The following is a 17,659-nucleotide window of genomic DNA, read 5'->3' as shown; positions in this document are numbered from 1 at the left end:
GGTCTAGCAAAAAATTGGAAGAGACATGGTGGGCCTCCTGTGTGGTAAACTTCTATCATTCTGTATTTTTATCCAGTGCTGAGTGAAGTTCAGAATCAATTTGGAGAATCAGATAATCCAGGTAAGAGCAATAGCAGAACACAGGGAAACCTAATAACTGGTATTAGCCTATTTTCAACTAGTGCTAATGATTTTGGACTGTTATGCAAATATTTGTGCAAGTATAATGGAGCAGGAGATCATTGGCCCTGTTAACATAGCTCCACACCATGTTGCAGAATTTAAACAGCCATAATGAAATATCCTCAGTAGTTGTTAGAGTCATAGAGGTCTGCAGCACAGAAAAAGGCCCTTCGGCCCATCGAGTCTGCGCCGGTCAAACAAGTACCTAACTATTCTAATCCTATTTTCCAGCGCTAGGCTTATAGCCTTGTATGCCATGGCATTGCAAGTACACATCCAAATACTTCCTAAAATACTTACTTGTTGAAGATTTTATTAGATAATGCAATGCCACAGACTTGTCTGTTGGCATTTCGTTTCTCTAAGATTCCTGCAAGATTGTCAGGGTTGTCTCCAGCTGCACCTTGTTGTTACAGAACTTACCACACACAAAAATAAATCTCTTGACTGTGCAATGTTGGTTTTATTATTCAAATTTAATTTAAAAGTGGTGTTAATTTATCTTCGTACATATTTTACTCAATTAAGAACATTATAGAAGAAGAGATTTGTTTTTCTCCAGAATAAAATACCTTAATTCTGATTATTATGCTGTTCCACCCAGAAGACCTAGTGTCAAAATACTAATGAATGGTGTGTATTTGTATTTTCATATTTCCATATTAGAGGAACTCATGGCCCCGAGTCTTTATACCATTTCATTATTCATCATTTTAAAAATCTGTCCCTTTTTAATAAACAAAAATATGCTACTTGGATGAAGACAATTCACATGGCTCCCCTCCATTACTCAAGTTTTCTTGTCTTATCAGTCTTCTCCTGGAGACACTGACTCCTGTTTGGATTATGATTAAACAGAAGGAAGTCCACTCCCAAGGACTTCCATATTGAATATGCTCAGGGACTGAGTATTCACAGCCCTCTGGAGTCAACAATTTCAAAGTTTCACAATTCCTTGAATGAAGAAATTTCTCTTATTTTCAGTCTTAACTGGCCAACTCCTCATCCTGAAACTAGCAATTTGCTCCCTAATTTTTTTTTAATAGTGCATGGGCAATTTGTTTATGTGCATGGGCCTTTACATTTTTTATGCGGCTGCACATGTGTGCTAACTTAAAGCTACCAAATAGTGTGTGCCCTGTGTGGGAGCTTTCAGGTTAGAGTGCACAGCTTAGAGGGAACATTGACTATGACCCCCAGTCCTAAACTCTCCAGCCTGGAAAACAGTGTCTCAGCATCTACTCTGTGAATTTTATACATTTCAATGTAATCACTTCTCATTCTTCTAAACTCCATAGAATATAGGCCCATTCTACTCAATCACTCCTCTTAGGACAGTCCTCTCATCCTAGGAATCAATCTACCGAATGTTTGTTGCAATCCCTGTCAGGCATGTGTATCCTTCCTTAGGTAAGGAGACCAAAACAGTACCCAGTACTCCAGGTGTGGTCTCAGCAAAGCCCTGTACAATTGCATCAACACTCCCTTATGCTCCAACCCCCTTGCAATAAAGCCCAATATACAATTTTCCTTCTTAATTGAATGCTGTACCTGCAGGTTAACTTTCTGTGATACATGTACAAGGACACCAACATTGCCTCTGAGTAACAACATTAACTAATCTCTCCCTTTTTCTGCTTTTATATTCTGCCAACAAAAGTGCATAATTTTACACTTTCCCACATTATACTGCATCTACTGCCTCCTTGTCCAATCACTGAACCTGTCTATAACCCTTTGTAGCCTCTTTGCATCCTCCTTACAGCTTATTTTCCTGCTTTCGTATTGTCAACAAAATTGAATATTTTATGCTTGGCCCCTCACCTAAGTCATTGATATAACAAATTCACAGAATTGTTGCAGCACAGAAGGAGGCCGTTTGGCCCATCGTGTCTGCACCAGTTCTCCAAATGAGCAATTCACTTAGTGCCATTCTCCCGCTGTCTCCCTGTAACCCTGCACGTTCTTCCTTTTCATATAACTGTCTAATTCCCTATTAAATACTTAGATTGAACCTGCCTCCACCACGCTCTCAGACAGTGCATTCCAGACCTTAACCACTTGCTGCATGAAAAGGTTTTTCCTCGTGTCACTTGTGCTTCATTTGTTAATTACTTTAAATCTGTGTCCTCTTGTTCTCGATCGTTTCACAAGTGGGGACAGTTTCTCCCTATCTACTCTGTCCAGACCCCTCATGATTTTGAATATCTCTATCAAATTTCCTCTCAACCTTCCCTTCTCCAAGGGGAACAGTCCTAACTTCTCCAATCTGTCTTCATAACTAAAGTTCCTCATCCCTGGAAACAGGGATGAGGAATCTTTTCTGCACTCTCTCCAATACCTTCACATTCTTCCTGAAGTGTATGTTTTATTAACTACTCTCTCAACCTGTTCTGCCACCTTCAATGACTTATGCACAGATACACCCAGGTCCCTCTGCTCCTGAACCCCTTCAGAGTTGTTCCCTTTATTTTATATGGTGTCCATGTTCTTCCTACTAAAATGAATCGCTTCATATTTTTCTGCATTGAATTTCATCTGATACTTGTCCTCTCATTCCACCAACTTGTTTATGTCCTTTTGAAGTTCTACACTACCCTCTTCACAGTTCACAATGCTTCGAAGTTTCATATCATCTGCAAATTTTGAAAGTGTGCCTTGTACACCAAGGGGTGGAATTGTCCCAGATTTGCACCAAGTGCGGTAGCAAGGTGCGGGGAAAACGATGTTTTATCCGAAGGCCGTAATGGCAGCTTCTCGCACCGTATCATTCCAAAACCGCTGCATTAATTATGCATTCCCGGGAAACACGCCATTTCCATGGCGGGCTGACTCTCAGTCGCCCGACACGCCATCAACTCACAACTTCATCATGCCGGGCACCACATTTAAAGTGCAGCCGCATGCACACATCTCAGTGCTTCCAGCCCAGGACTGCCACATGGAAGACAGGATGTCCCCGAAAGGCAAAAGGACTGCAGCCACCACATCCCCCCTGCCCCGGTTTAGTGACAGGTCCCTTGAGTGCTTTTTGGACACCATGGAGACCCGTCGTGATGTCCTCGACCCTTGCTCTTGGCCGCAGGAGGGGCAGCGGCATCACCAATCCGGCTTGGGGGGCAGCGGCAGCGGTGGTCAGCACCAATGCCCTGAAAAAGAAGACAGCCACCCAGTGCTGCAAGGGGATGAATGATCTCTGTTCCATCAAGGTAAGTCACTCTCCTCATCACCCTCAACTCACACACTCAAAAATCCATCACAAATTCACAGGGCCCTCACTCATTGCTGGTTCAAGGGACACCACCATTCACTCTCACACACATGTTCATTGTCCTCATCCCGTCCATGGGAACACTCACCATCCACACATGCCAGGTGTAGTTATCATCTGGCCTGGCAGGCTTCCCACTTGCACTCTCTTCATCTCTGTTCATGCAGGACAAGCTGGCACACAACAACAGGGGGAGGTCGCAGACTGGTGGAGGAATGCCTGAAATCAAGGTCTTTATGGACTTTGAAAACAGAGCCATCCAGCTGGCCAGTGAGGATCTGGACTGTTCCTGTGCTGACGGTGAGATCGGCATTGCTCTACCACGTGAGGATCCAGCAGTGCAACATCCATCAGACAACCATGCTATGAATGATGTGTCCTGTTTCACAGGCCACTGCCATGCACTAATTATCCCTCCTTGCTTCCCCAGGCACATCTGCCAAACAGCCAAGAGGGTCCATGACCCAAGACCTCCAATCAAGCCCTTACAGAAGCTCAGAAGATGAATCTGCTGAAACCCTCCCTGAAGTTCCATCACAGCGCTCACCCACACCCTCCACCAGCGCAGAGACACACACCTCGGTGGGACTTAGCTTTCGAGTAGCCTCAGGAACACAATCTGGTGAGCACATCGCATTGCCTGATCCACAGCAGGTGGTGTCAGGGACTTCCCAGGTCCCCGGCATTCGGAGAACTCCTGGAGGCCAGAAATTTGCTGAGTCCGAGTCAGATGATGAGCCTCTGGACTTGGTCATGTCACAGTTGCTAGAGCTGCAAAGGGAAGTTCGAGAACATCAAGTCGGGATGTCTGCTGCACTCTTCAGGTTGCAAGGCACGATGGAGCAGTTAATCCACATTCAGGCTGTGGTGATAACACTGGCATGCCAATGCACTGAGATCAACACTGGTAGGATGGCAGCTGCCGTGGATACCTCGGTCCAGGTCATCACTCCTGCAATGCTGCACGGGCTGAGCTCCATGATGCCATAGTTGGCCTCCCAACAGTGTGTACCCGAGGTTCCAGGCAGCCCGATGTCACTCCAGCTTCCCCTGCTCCTCAAGGAGTCAGCCTGGAGCCCTTGGGTATCCATAGGGAGGAGGATCAGCGGGCGCACACCCCAGGACCATCCACCCAGGTGATTCTGGCAGTGTTCGGCCCTTCCAAATCCCCTCTTCCTGTGACCTCAGCAGCTCCAGCTGAGGAGGGAGCCACTGCCACACAGCACCACTCCGAAAGCAGGCCTGGGCTCTCCAAGTCTTGGCCCTCCCGAGGACACCCACCAAGGTCCTCACTGACAGGGTGTCGCAATCAGCAGGCTGCCTTCGCCTCCACTGTGGATGTCCGTGGAGCACCAAGACGTAGTGGTAGGTTTAGGAAAGTTAAGAAGATGTAGTTGCACAGCCTGGGCACGGGTGTTTATCACTTGTATATAATGTTCACTATTGTAAATAAACTCTCAAAAATGTCTCCATGTCTATGACTCCTTGTTCTAATGAGCAGTGTTCATGTCATTCAGATGTAAAACCTTTCTGCACAAGATAAAGGCAGGTGTCACAGTCCAGGGCCTCTTCCCTGTGCTCTGTGCAGCCTTCAGACCAAAGTGATGGTCCGGCCTCACACTCCCTGGAGACGTTACTGATGTCTGCACCTTGATGGTGCTTGTCATTGCTGCCAGAATGTTGTGCTGCCATGAGATGCATGGGTTAGCTGCACTGTTCCAAGAACCTCTCTTGGTTAAGTCTGAAGGCCCCTTGATGCATCTCAGAGCATGTTGGCCACCACTTGGATGGTCAGAGTTCAGTGAGCTGCATGGCTACCCGAAACCCCAACCACTTCTGCACCTCTCCACCTGACCGATAGTTTTTTTTTCGTTCATGGGATCTGGGCATCGCTGGCTATGTTGTTGTCACATTGGAGAATCACACATAGGCCAGACCTGGTAAGGATGGCAGATTTCCTTCCCTAAAGGGCATTAGTGAACCAGATGGGTTTTTACAACAATCAATGATAGTTCTGTGGTCATCATTAGACTTTTTTAAAATTCCCAGGTTTTTATTGAATTCAAATTCTACCATCCGCCATGGTGGGATTCAAATTGGAGGGTAGCCCTTGCCCCCAACCCCAAGTCACCTCAACTGCAGGGCAGCCCTTGGACCCACTCCACCACTACCACCCAACGCGCCTCAACCTTGAAGTCCAACAGGTGACCTGGGTGAGCACTGTGCAACATTTCTGTGTACTCCCCTCCGAGTTCCCCTCAAAGTGCAGCCTGCCAAGTGCACGCCTTATATATGCCTGCAATCACACTGACGTGGGTGGACGATCCAGCAGGGAGGGGGCGATTCCGGTAAGCTGAGCTTATAATGCTGATGTATTATAATGAGGTTCCCGACGTCCGATGGTGGGAAATACAGCCTGCTATTGACGGGCGAGCGGATGATCACAAACTGGTTTCATGACATCGTGAAACCAATTTCTGGCCCTCTTGGCGTATTGTGCACTCACGCCTCTGAACATGACTGATGCCAGCGGGCATGGAAAATTCTGCCCAAGGTCTTAGCCATTAATATATATCAGGAAAAGCAAGGATCCCAACACTGACCCCTGGGGAACTCCACTACAAACCTTCATCCAGCCCAAAAAACATCTATTAACCACTCCTCTCTGTTTCCTTTCACTTAGCCAATTTTGTATCCATGTCGCCACTGTCCCTTTTATTCCATGAGCAATAAATTTGCTCACAGGTCTGTTGTGTGGCACTGTATCAAATGCCTTTTGGAAGTCCATGTACACTACATCAACAGCATTGCCCTCAACAACTCTCCCTGTTACCTCATCAAAAAAACTCCAGCAAATTAGTTAAATGCAATTTTTCCTTCAATCCTTGCTGGCTTTCCTTATTCCCGCATTTATCCATGTGACTCTTAATTTTGTCCTGAATTATTGTTTCTGGATGTTTCCCCATGGAAGTTAAACTGACTGGCCTGTCTTGGCTTATCTTTACATTTTTTTTTGAACATGGGTGTAACTTTTGCAATTCTCCAGTCCTCTGACACTACCCTTGATCTTAGGAACACTAAAGAATTATGGCCAGTGCCTCTGCAATTTCCACTGTCACTTCCCTCAGTATCCTTGGATGCATCTTATCCAGTCCAAGTGTCTTATCAACTTTACCTACAGACAACCTATCTAATACCACCTCCTTATCAATTTTAAACCCCTTTAGAGTCTGAATTACCTCCTCTTTCACCATTGCCTGGGCATCATCTTCTTCCTCAGTAAAGGCAGGTGCAAAGTATTCATTTAAGATCTCAGCTATGTCCTCTGTCTCCATGTGTAAATCCCCTTTTTGGTCCCTAATCAGCCTTACTCCTCCTTTTACTATCCTTTTACTATTTATATGCTTGTAGGAGATTTTGAGATTCCTTTTTATGTTAGCTGCCAGTCTCTTTCCATATTCTCTTTTTGCTTCTTATTTGCTTTGTCACTTCCCCTTTGAACCTTCTATATTCATCCTGGTTCTCAATTATATTTTTACCTGACATCTGTCATAAGCACACTTTTTCTTCTTTATCTTAATTTCTATCTCTTTTGTCATCCAGGGTGCTCTGGATTTGTTTGCCCTATTTTCCCTTTCGAGGGAAGATACCTTGACTGTGCTTGAGCTATCTCATCTTTGAAGTGTTTGTCGTTTGTCTTGTGACCTAATCTGTACCGGGAAGGTTTCCATCTACTCGTGAGTGGCTCAGATCAGACTCAGGTAGGTTACTTCAAAACCACTTTATTTACACTATATACATGATAAGCTGCTAGGTAAGTACATCTCTCTCATGTGCAGACTATTCCATCTTTCTAACAGAATGTCTAGCACATGACTGCTGATGCCACTGTTACATCATGATACACATTACTATCTCATTACTATAACTATTAACCCATTATGCTGCATCTTGCCCAAATATAATGTCAACTCATTTAATAACAATATTAAACTATTTCTTAAATTATTGACACTACTTTTTGATCTTCTCCTTTACATTTACAGATTCCATCCAATTCCTACCCTTACTCTTCCCCATCCACCGCCTCCCTCCCCCTGCCCCCAATCCCCAATTATTGTCACTGTCATAAAGGATTCAGTCTCCCATGGTGTCCTTGGCTGTCTGGGAGGACATTGTGGATACATGTGGGCGCTAGTCTTTTCCCCGGAAGACCGCCACTTGGCGGAGTGGGACAACACCTTTCCACGAGTGCGGGTAATTGGGCGGTGATCTCCATGACACCTGAACTGATCCAAAACTGCAGGGCCACCTTGGTAAAGATGCAAAGTATTCATTTAATACCTTAGCCATGGCCCCTTCGTCCATGTGTAAATTCCCTTTTAGGTCCCTAATTGGCCCTAGTCCTCCTTTTACCACTCTTTTATTATTTATATGCCTTTAGAAGGCTTTGAGATTCCCCTTTATGTTGGCTGCCAGTCTTTTCTCATAATTCCTCTTCACTTCTCTAATATGATTTTTCACCTCCCCTCTGAACCTTCTGTATTCTTCTTGGTTCTCAATTGTATTTTTTATCTGACACCTGTCATAAGCGAGCGTTTTCTTTATCTTAATTTCTATCTCCTTTTTCATCCAGGGAGCTCTGGATTTGTTTGTCCTACCTTTCCCTTTTGATGGAATATACCTTGACTGTGCCCGAACCAATTCTTTTTTGAAGGTAGCCCATTGTTCAGCTACAGTTTTTCCCTGCCAATCTTTCGTTCCAGTCTATCCAGCTCAGCTCCGATCTTGCCCCATTGAAGTCGACTCTTATCCAGTTAATTATTTTTACTTTGGATTGCCGATCGTCCTTTTCTATCATCGGCCTAAAACATACAACACAGTGATTGTATCATGTACCTGCATTATTATTTCAGCTATTAATTTAAATTAAAAAATGGAAAGAACATATCAAGCATAAAACCTAAGAACAAACAGTTCCAACAACATAAGGGAAAAAATGGAATGAATTGGAAATCATTATGTAAAACCTTCGAAATATGAGGGGAAAATATCAAGAAGCTCAAAATCCAAATCCCTTAGGAATGCACTGTGACAACAGAAACATCTTCTTTAAATATAATACAAGCATTCAAAAATTAACTGTTTTTTAAACATTTTTTACCAACACCAGATGGCACTCTTTCTCCTCAATGATCAAAATGTCTCAGTTCTCAAAACTGTACTCCTTATTTACCTGCAGGAGAGCAGAATTTAGCTTTGTATCCATTTATCATATTAAAAACTCCTACCGTTCAATGTTACACTGCCTATCTGTATTTCAAACTTTATTTGATCAAATTTGAAATTATAAATATTAACAATTCAAATCATAATTCAAGAACTTTGTAACTTACCACTCAAAATTAGAACAAAAATAACGAACTAGAAACCATAAAGTATCTTGCACAAGATCAAATAAATCAACAATTATTAATCTGCAAAGTCTACCAATATAAGAGCAAAGGCAGAGCCAATCAAATTGCTCCAACTAGTTTGGGAATGAAGATTAATTTACTTTTGTCTCTAATAGATTGTGGCAATAATTTTGGACATGTAATAATTTCATTATGATTTGACTTCAACCCTACTGTGGGAAGCTGCTACATTGGATTAAGAAACTTATGCATGTCTGTAAGCAAGACATTGGGCGGAATCGTCCCAGATTTGCACTAAGCGCAGTAGCAGGCGGGTAAAACAACCGTTCACCCATGGGCTGCAATGGTGTCTTTTCAAGCCATATCGCCCCAAACCCGCCACATTAATTATGCATTCCTGGGATACACACCATTTCAATGACAGGCGGGCTCTGATTCACCTGCCACGTCGTCACCTCGTCGCTTCATCACACCAGGCACCACATTTAAAATACAGTCGTGCTCAGGGCTTCCAGCACAGGACTGCAGCAAAAAGACTTGGCCCCAAAAGGCAAGAAGATGGCAGCCCTCAAGTGCCTTTTAGATGTTATGGAGGCCTACTGTGGTGTGTCTACCACAGCTCTGGCTGCAGGAGGGGCAGCTACATTACCAGTCCAGCTTGGTAGGTGACGGCAGTGGTGATCAGTGCTAATGTTGCACAGAAGAGGTTGGCCATCCAGTGTAGATACAGGATGAATGATCTCATCTGTGCCGCCAGCGTATGGCAACCATCTCATCACTCTCACAAAACTCACACACTCAACCCATCACACATTCGCTGGCATCTCACTCACTGCCACCTCAAGGGACATCATCACCCATTCTCACACACATACCCTCATATGTCCATCTGGCCTCATCTCCTCTGGAAACTACCTCCTCAGCCCTCACCATCTTGAGGCCACTTGCACAGATCAACATGTGCCCCCACACACACCCTCCTTCTCCAGTACAGTTCTCATTCTGCAGGCTCTTCCCTTGCCTGAGGCCACTTCTCCCCCTTTTCCAAGCAAGCCCTAGCCCTGCAGCCATTGAAAATCCACCCACATATGGCTGATCTGGTCGGTGGAAACTTACCTGTGAGCCCCCTAAAAGTGATGTGGTGCTGTCTGTGAAGCCTAGCACTGATGACTGCGAGTGCGGACCGAAGCAAGGTAGGAAAACAAACCTTGAAGTCCCAAGCGAAGTGCAGCCCACCAAGTGCACCCCTTATATATGCTGTTGTGAAACATGTTGGTGTGTTGTCCCGCCAACGTGGGTGGACAATCCACTGGGGGGAGGTGGGGTGGGGGGGATGTGATGAGTTCGGCAGGCTGGCCTTATAATGATATGCTGATGTATTAAAATGAGGTTCTGACATCCAATGGCGGGGACCACGGCCTGCAATCAGCAGGCGGAGTGGACGGTTGGAAATTGGTTTCACGTCTGGCTTCTCGCCATATTGTCCACTCTTGCCATCAAACACATCTACACCGACAAGCAAGGAAATTCCCAGCCGCTGTTATCAAGCACTGTTGATCAGTTTGGCAGCCAGTTACTAACTATGTCCAGCAGGGATCAGTGTTAGACCCCTTTCTCTTTACTATCTATATTGAGATTGCACAAAGACACCTCAGAGAGGAACATGCTATATCAAGGAATGTTGAATTCTATTGCACTTAATTAATTTTTTTCATTTTAAATGTTTTGCCCCAGGCTGTCTGCCTGACATGAAATGTATATGGTAAATAATCAGAGAATTACAATTGTATAGAGGCGCCTAGGAGTCAAATATGCTGTAGGGAGACAAGTTGAATTAATGACACTTTCTGTAATTTTCAGGTTAAAATGTTTTGTAGTATACTTTTATGAATGAAGTATATTTTTGAAAAAGGAAAAAACAAAATCTATATTAATGGCCTGTGGATTGTAGAAGAAGATAGTAGATCCCGATATCAGGGGAATGGGCCCGAATTTGGCCAATAGCATTTAACTTGGGCAAGTTTCTGCAGCTTTATGCATACGGGAAGGACCAATGCTAACCATATTTACACATTATGGGGAACAGACCTCAAGCCTGGGGTGAAAGTAGAGATATTAGTATCATAGTTCATAACTCTCTAAATGTGCACGATCAATGCAGAAAAGTTATACTGAAGGGTTCTGCGCCACATTCATAGGGCTATCCGTTACAAAGTGAAGCATACCATTTTGTGATCAGAAGAGGTTTGGGGGTTGGTGGGGTGGGGGTGCTAAAATGGAGGATGGGGAGGATGATCCCAGGGTGAGGTCACAGGTAGAGGGATCAGACTGTTGGGGCATTGGGATATTTGGGCCTGGTTGTACAGGGGGTGGGGGTAGCCATGGAGGTTGGGATGGAATCGGAGGCTTCGGTTAGGGGTTGGACTAAGCCTGGAGGTAGTGGGAGGATTGGGGCCTTGCGGTGGATGTGCCTGGTCTGAGTTGAGGAGGCCTAATGGAGATGGCCATTGAGGGATGCCACCTCAGACAACTACCTGAATCCAGGGTGAGTATGAAGACACTCACCTTGAATCCACCAAGTCCTCACCTTGAAGAATATGCTGCATTGCCGAACACTCGAGAAAACCAGCCAATGGCAGTAACAATTCAAGAGCAGAATGACAGCCTCTTTATCAGATTTAAAGTCCAGTCTGCCTGCTTGGATCAGGTTGGTCACCCTTCCATATCCCGGCCTCATTTAAAGCTAGAAATGGGTTAGAGTCAGATTTTGATCGGGAAACTGACTTCTGTGACTTTAACCTTCTATCCAACACAAACCCCTCTGTTTTCTTCTGTTAACATTCAGCTTGTACACTCAGAAAACCGGATAGAGGTCTACAAAATGATGAATGGACTAGATTGTGTGCACACAGGCAACTTATTTTAATTTGATAGGTTGGTGAGGAGCAGGGCTCATGAGTAAAAAGGGAAGGAATAGGTGAGATGCTTGTGGTAATCTGAGGTGCAAGACACTTTTAAGAGAATGTGAGCAGATTGACCGTGTGACTGTATGACCCAATTGCTGTGTAGTGCGGGTTACAATGTTAAGGGTAGTTTAGAGTAGGGCCTGGTTAGAGAAGCACACACCATGTTAGTGCTCTGTTATCTGTGTAAATAAACAGTATGTGCTTCATCTTATATTGATCTCTGCGTCTGCAGAATATTGTTGCCAACTCACCTGCTGTTAGATAAGTGTGCAACCGTGTTCGTGAGCAAAGTGATCCAACCATAGAATATAAGAATGCTAGATGCTTCTTCTTATCCCAGAAATAGTAATTCCATGAAACAGGCTGCTGGCTTAATCTGTGGGTGCTGATTCATTGGGTTCCATGATGAGTGAACTGGATCATCAGGGTGGGGTGGATGTTACCTCATGAAAGGGGTATGTACCAATTCATATAAAGCATGGTCAATGTTTATATTTCATAATATTTCATAACTACTTAAAAAACTAGTTTCAATCTCCTAGAGGGATCAGAGGGGAATTGCCCAGATTTTTCCCCTAATTGGCTGCAGGCTTTTGATCTGTTTTTTTGCCTCTTTGGGAAGAATGCATGGCACCTAAGGAGTAGGGAGTTTTGAGACCTGAATCAGGCATCACAACTGTGCAGGACAGGTTAGATGGACCAGCTGGCCCTTTCCGGTCTGACATTTTTGTCTGTTCATAAGTGATGTCTGTGAACTAAACAGCTAATTGTGGTTTGCCATTTAGCTTAACATTGGCTTTTAGTTCTTTGCTTGTTCTCTTGAATTTTAATAATGCTCTGAATCAAATCTGATTCATACAGGTTTTTTCTTGTTTCATGGTAAATGTAGAATCTGAAGAACAACCCTAATAATGGGCTTTTGGAGTTCAAATTTCCTCCCAGTTTTTTCCTATTTCTATGCTAAAAATGGAAGCTCAAAGACCCTCAAAAATATGGTTTTTTAAATGAACAATTAAAAGTAACTTTAATGATCCTTAACTGTCCTTCACTCCCTCCATTCATCCCTACTTGCCCCCTCCATCATCCCTAGATACATCACTATATCTTAGCATCTTATGGTTCAAATCATAATCCTGCTCCATATACCAAATAACTGTATGCCTTTGCCAACATGCCTTTTACACTGAAATGAAACCCATCCTGTTGTCTGTCTGAATATCCTTCCTCATCCAGTGGCCAGCCATTTTCCAGAGCCAACGCCCAAGAAGACAGAACGAACACTGCATTCAGGGTATTACAAAAACACCATGGCGATTGGTCTACATACCACACAGGAAGAAACATTCTGCGCAATTAACATTCTTCCTATTGTTCACCTAATGCTTTAAACGCAAATCCTTTCTTCACCTTCTATTAGATCTTGGTTTAAAGTGTTCCTTATTTTTCTACTTTCTAACAAATTACATAGCATTTATAATTCTACTATTCCAATTTTCCCCTTTGTTTCCAAGAGTTTATTTTGAACTTTATTTTTCATTTTCTACTAGTCAATAAATAACATTGATCATAAATTATGTATTCAACTCAACTGTCAATTTATTTTAACTTGTAAATTTCTACAAATAGAGCAGACTATATTTATGTATTAATAAATAAAACTTTGTTTCCATTTATATAACTACATAATATATAAGATATCTACTATAGACATGCATATGAATATATGTAATATTGATTATATTTTGCTGAATGTCCAAAACTTGATTTTATATCAATGAATATATAAAATATTGATTAGATATTGACAAATACAGGAAATATCATTATATCAAACTTTGTCTATGGGAAAATCCATTTTAAAAGCCCCAATGTGCACCTGCAGTACCAATTATACTGTAAGAAGGTGTTATGATAGGCTCTCTGATTGTTAAAAGATCTGTCATGGTAATATTAGATTCAAAAATGAAGCCCTGGTACAGAATAGTGGTATCTTTTGAATCGGCTTGCATTTCCACACACACAGGCATAAATGACTCCAGATTCCAGACCCACAACATTGTGGTTGACTCTTAAATGCCTTCTGAAATGGCCTAGCAAGCCACTCAGTTGTATCAAACCGCTACAAAGTCACAAAAAAGGAATGAAACCGGACAGACCACCTGGCATCGACATAGGCACTGGAAACGACAATGGCAATCCCAGCCCTGTTGACCCTGTAAAGTCCTCCTTACAAACATCTGGGAGTTAGTGGCAAAATTGGGAGAGCTGTCTCACAGACTAGTCAAGCAACAGCCTGACATAGTCATCCTCACGGAATCATACCTTACAGATAACGTCCCAGACACCACCATCACTATCCCTGGGTATGTCCTGTCCCACCGGCAGGACAGGCCCAGCAGAGGTGGCAGCACGATGGTATACAGTCGGTGGGGAGTTGCCCTGGGAGTCCTCAACATTGAATCCGGACCCCATGAAGTCTCATGGCATCAAGTCAAATATGGACAAGGAAACCTCCTGCTGATTACCACATACGACCCTCCCTCAGCTGATGAATCAGTGCTCTTCCATGTTGAACACCACTTGGAGGAAGCACTGAGTGTGGCAAGGGTGCAGAATACACTCTGGGTGGGGGACTTCAATGTCCATCACCTAGAGTGGCTCGGTAGCACCATTACTTACTGAGCTGGCCGAGTCCTAAATGACATAGCTGCTAGACTGGGTCTGCGGCAGGTGGTGAGGAAACCAACAAGAAGGAAAAACACACTTGACCTCATCCCCACCAACCTGCCTACCGCAGGTGCATCTGCACCCCTAGCTGTGACGATTCAGCTGTGTCTTCGGCCCAAACATCTTCAGCTGCTTCATCAATGACCTTCCTTCCATCAAAAGGTCAGAATGGGGATGTTCGCTGATGATTGCACAATGTTTAGCACCATTTGCGACTCCTCAGATACTGAAGCAGTCCATATCCAAATGCAGCAAGATCTGGACAATATCCAGGTTTGGGCTGACAAGTGGCAAATAACATTCGCGCCACACAAGTTTCAGGCAATGACCATCTCCAACAAGAGAGAATCCAACCATCACCCCTTGATGTTCAATGGCATTACCATCACTGAATCCCCCCACTATCAACACACTAGGGGTTACCATTGACCAGAAACTGAACTGGACAAGCCATATAAATACTGTGGCTACAAGAGCAGGTCAGAGGCTAAGAATCGTGCGCTGAGTAACCCACCTCCTGACTCCCCAAAGCCTGTCCACCATCTACAAGGCACAAGCCAGGAGTGTGATGGAATACTCTCCACTTGCCTGGATGAGTGCAGCTTCCACAACACTCAAGAAGCGTGACACCGTCCAGGAAAAAGCAGCCCGCTTGTTTGGCACCACATCCACAAACATTCACTCCCTCCGCCACTGATGCCCAATTGCAGCAATGTGTACCATCTACAAGATGCATTGCAGGAATTCACCAAGGTTCCTTAAATAGCACCTTCTAAACCCACAACCACTACCACCTAGAAGGACAAGGGCAGCAGATAGATGGGAACACCACCACCTGGAAGTTCCTCTCCAAGTCACTCCCATCCTGATTTGGAAATATATCCTCACTCCTTCACTGTTGCTGGGTCAAAATTCTGGAACTCCCTTCCTAACAGCACTGTGGGTGTGCCTACACCACATGGACTGCAGCGGTTCAAGAAGGCAACTCACCAGCACCTTCTGAAGGGCAATTAGGGTTGGGCATTGAATGCTGACCCAAGCAGTGAAACCTACATCCCATGAATGAATAAAAAAAAGGCATAAACGCGCACACTTATTAGAAAATTAAGGGGCTCACTTTTCGTTCTGTGGGTCCTCAAGTACATTTGACCTCTGTCTTCTAACTCAAAGCCCACAACAGAAAATTGATTGACTTGCAAAACAACATATGGGAGTGGTATAATGGCGCAGTGGTTAGCACTCCTGCCTCACAGCTCCTGCGACCCAGGTCTGATCCTGACATCAGGTGTCTGTCTCTGTGGAGTTTGTATGTTCTCCCCATGTCTGCATGGCTTTCCGCCGGGTGCTCCAATTTCTCCCACCATCCAAAGACAAAGGAGGATTGGCTACGGTAAAATTGTCCCCCAGTGTGTTTGCGTGTGGGTGTGTGCCCGTAATGGACTGGCATCCTGTCCTGGGTGTACCCCACCAAGTGCCCATTGCCTGTCGGGATAGGCTCTGAGTTCCCGCGACCCTGAATTGGATGTAGTGGTTCTGAAAAAGTGATGAGTGAGATCCATTTGTTGTCTCAGTATCAGTATACGCTTTTCTGGGTGTACCTGGGTGCCCCCATGCTGTTGCAACTCAGCCTCACTGCCTGAAGTTTTGGATAGCACATCTTTTGCTCAAAGCTTAACTACTTGTACCTCCAACTTCTAAACTCCTACATTGTGCTTAAATCTTGTCAATTGTGCTGTTGGTTTTTAGGTGCTCACCCCTTTGCTACCAACATTCATTTCAATCACTTTCTTTCTCCTGCTTATAGACTTTACCCCCACACCTAAGCATACTAATAAATTTAAAATTCCTTCATTCTCTGATACAGGGGGAAGGCAGTACTGATTCTTCTCTCATCTATACCCTATCCCACTCTCTCTCCCTGCCCTTCTTTTCCTTACGTCCTTTCCTTCCTTTACTTCTCCCCTTCTCCTCTCCCCATCCTCTCTATTATCTCGTGTTCCTCTCTGTTTTTCCTCAGCCTCCTGTATCCCTATCCACTGTTCTTTCCTTCCTCTTCCCAAGGGTGTTGTTCACATTCATTAGACATTTTACTCTGGCTGCTAAGTTGTTCTTGGTGCTTTTGTGGCCAATGAGGGCTCACCTCCTATGCTAAGATCCATCAGCATCACTGATATTTTATTTTAGTGTTGGGGTTGACGGGGTGCCCAGATGAATTTTACAGCTGCACCCCAGGGTTGCTTCTAGCAGTTCCCCTTTATTGCAGGAAACAGGTGACAGTGGTTGAGTTCCTGCCTTAAATCCCACATACTCTTTCTTTCCATTGACTTCAATGAAGAGGAAAATTAGGCAGGATGTAAAACTGGTGGCCAACGCACTGCTACCTGTCCTGTGCCTGGCAAGAACAGCTACAATCAACATCCCAGTTTTCTACATGTGGCAAAACTAGGGTTGTGCTTCCCGTCGGACAGAAGGCAGGTCTTGTCTGATTTCCCAATCTGAGCATTTCCCCATAACTTGAATAGACTATAGACACAGAAAAAGCTTCCCCAGAGAGCTTGGAATGCAGCAAATTTGACTGGGAAGAAAAGAAATCGAGACAGGGAGTGGCTCCTGAAAGGACTGCAACTAGCCATTATAGGGGAAGTTGTGGTTGAGACAAAAAGACTAATTGATCCCATTGACATAGCTGGGGCATGTGTTCAACGCTGCCCCTGCTGATGATGATGCTGAAGATTCAGAATTCCTGCTGCAGAAAGAGCATCAAAGGTCAGTGACCCTTCTTGGGGCGTGTGGGTCACCTTCCAATCAGAATACAGGTGTTATCAGCATCAAAGGTTGCCGACTGAATTCATACATCAATGCTCTTCCTGACCCTATAGAAATACTGCAGTCCTTTGCCAGTAGCTGGGTAATTTCCTGCCCGGTGTGGCTCCACTCTTTACTTTAATGCTGATGTCTAGCTTGGCTCGCTCGTGGAATTTCTGACCCACTTCATCGAACACTTGGCAGCTCACCTGAGTTATGCTGAACACGCCCGAACCTGAAAATGGTTTTGACACTGGCTCCTGTGAGTGGCACAGCCAATCCGCCAACTT

The sequence above is a fragment of the Cetorhinus maximus genome, chromosome 2, assembly GCF_964194155.1.
Source record: "Cetorhinus maximus chromosome 2, sCetMax3.hap1.1, whole genome shotgun sequence".
NCBI classification, from domain to species: Eukaryota; Metazoa; Chordata; class Chondrichthyes; order Lamniformes; family Cetorhinidae; genus Cetorhinus; species Cetorhinus maximus.
The sequence above is the reverse complement of the archived record's forward strand: the minus strand, read 5'-3'. Positions refer to the sequence as shown.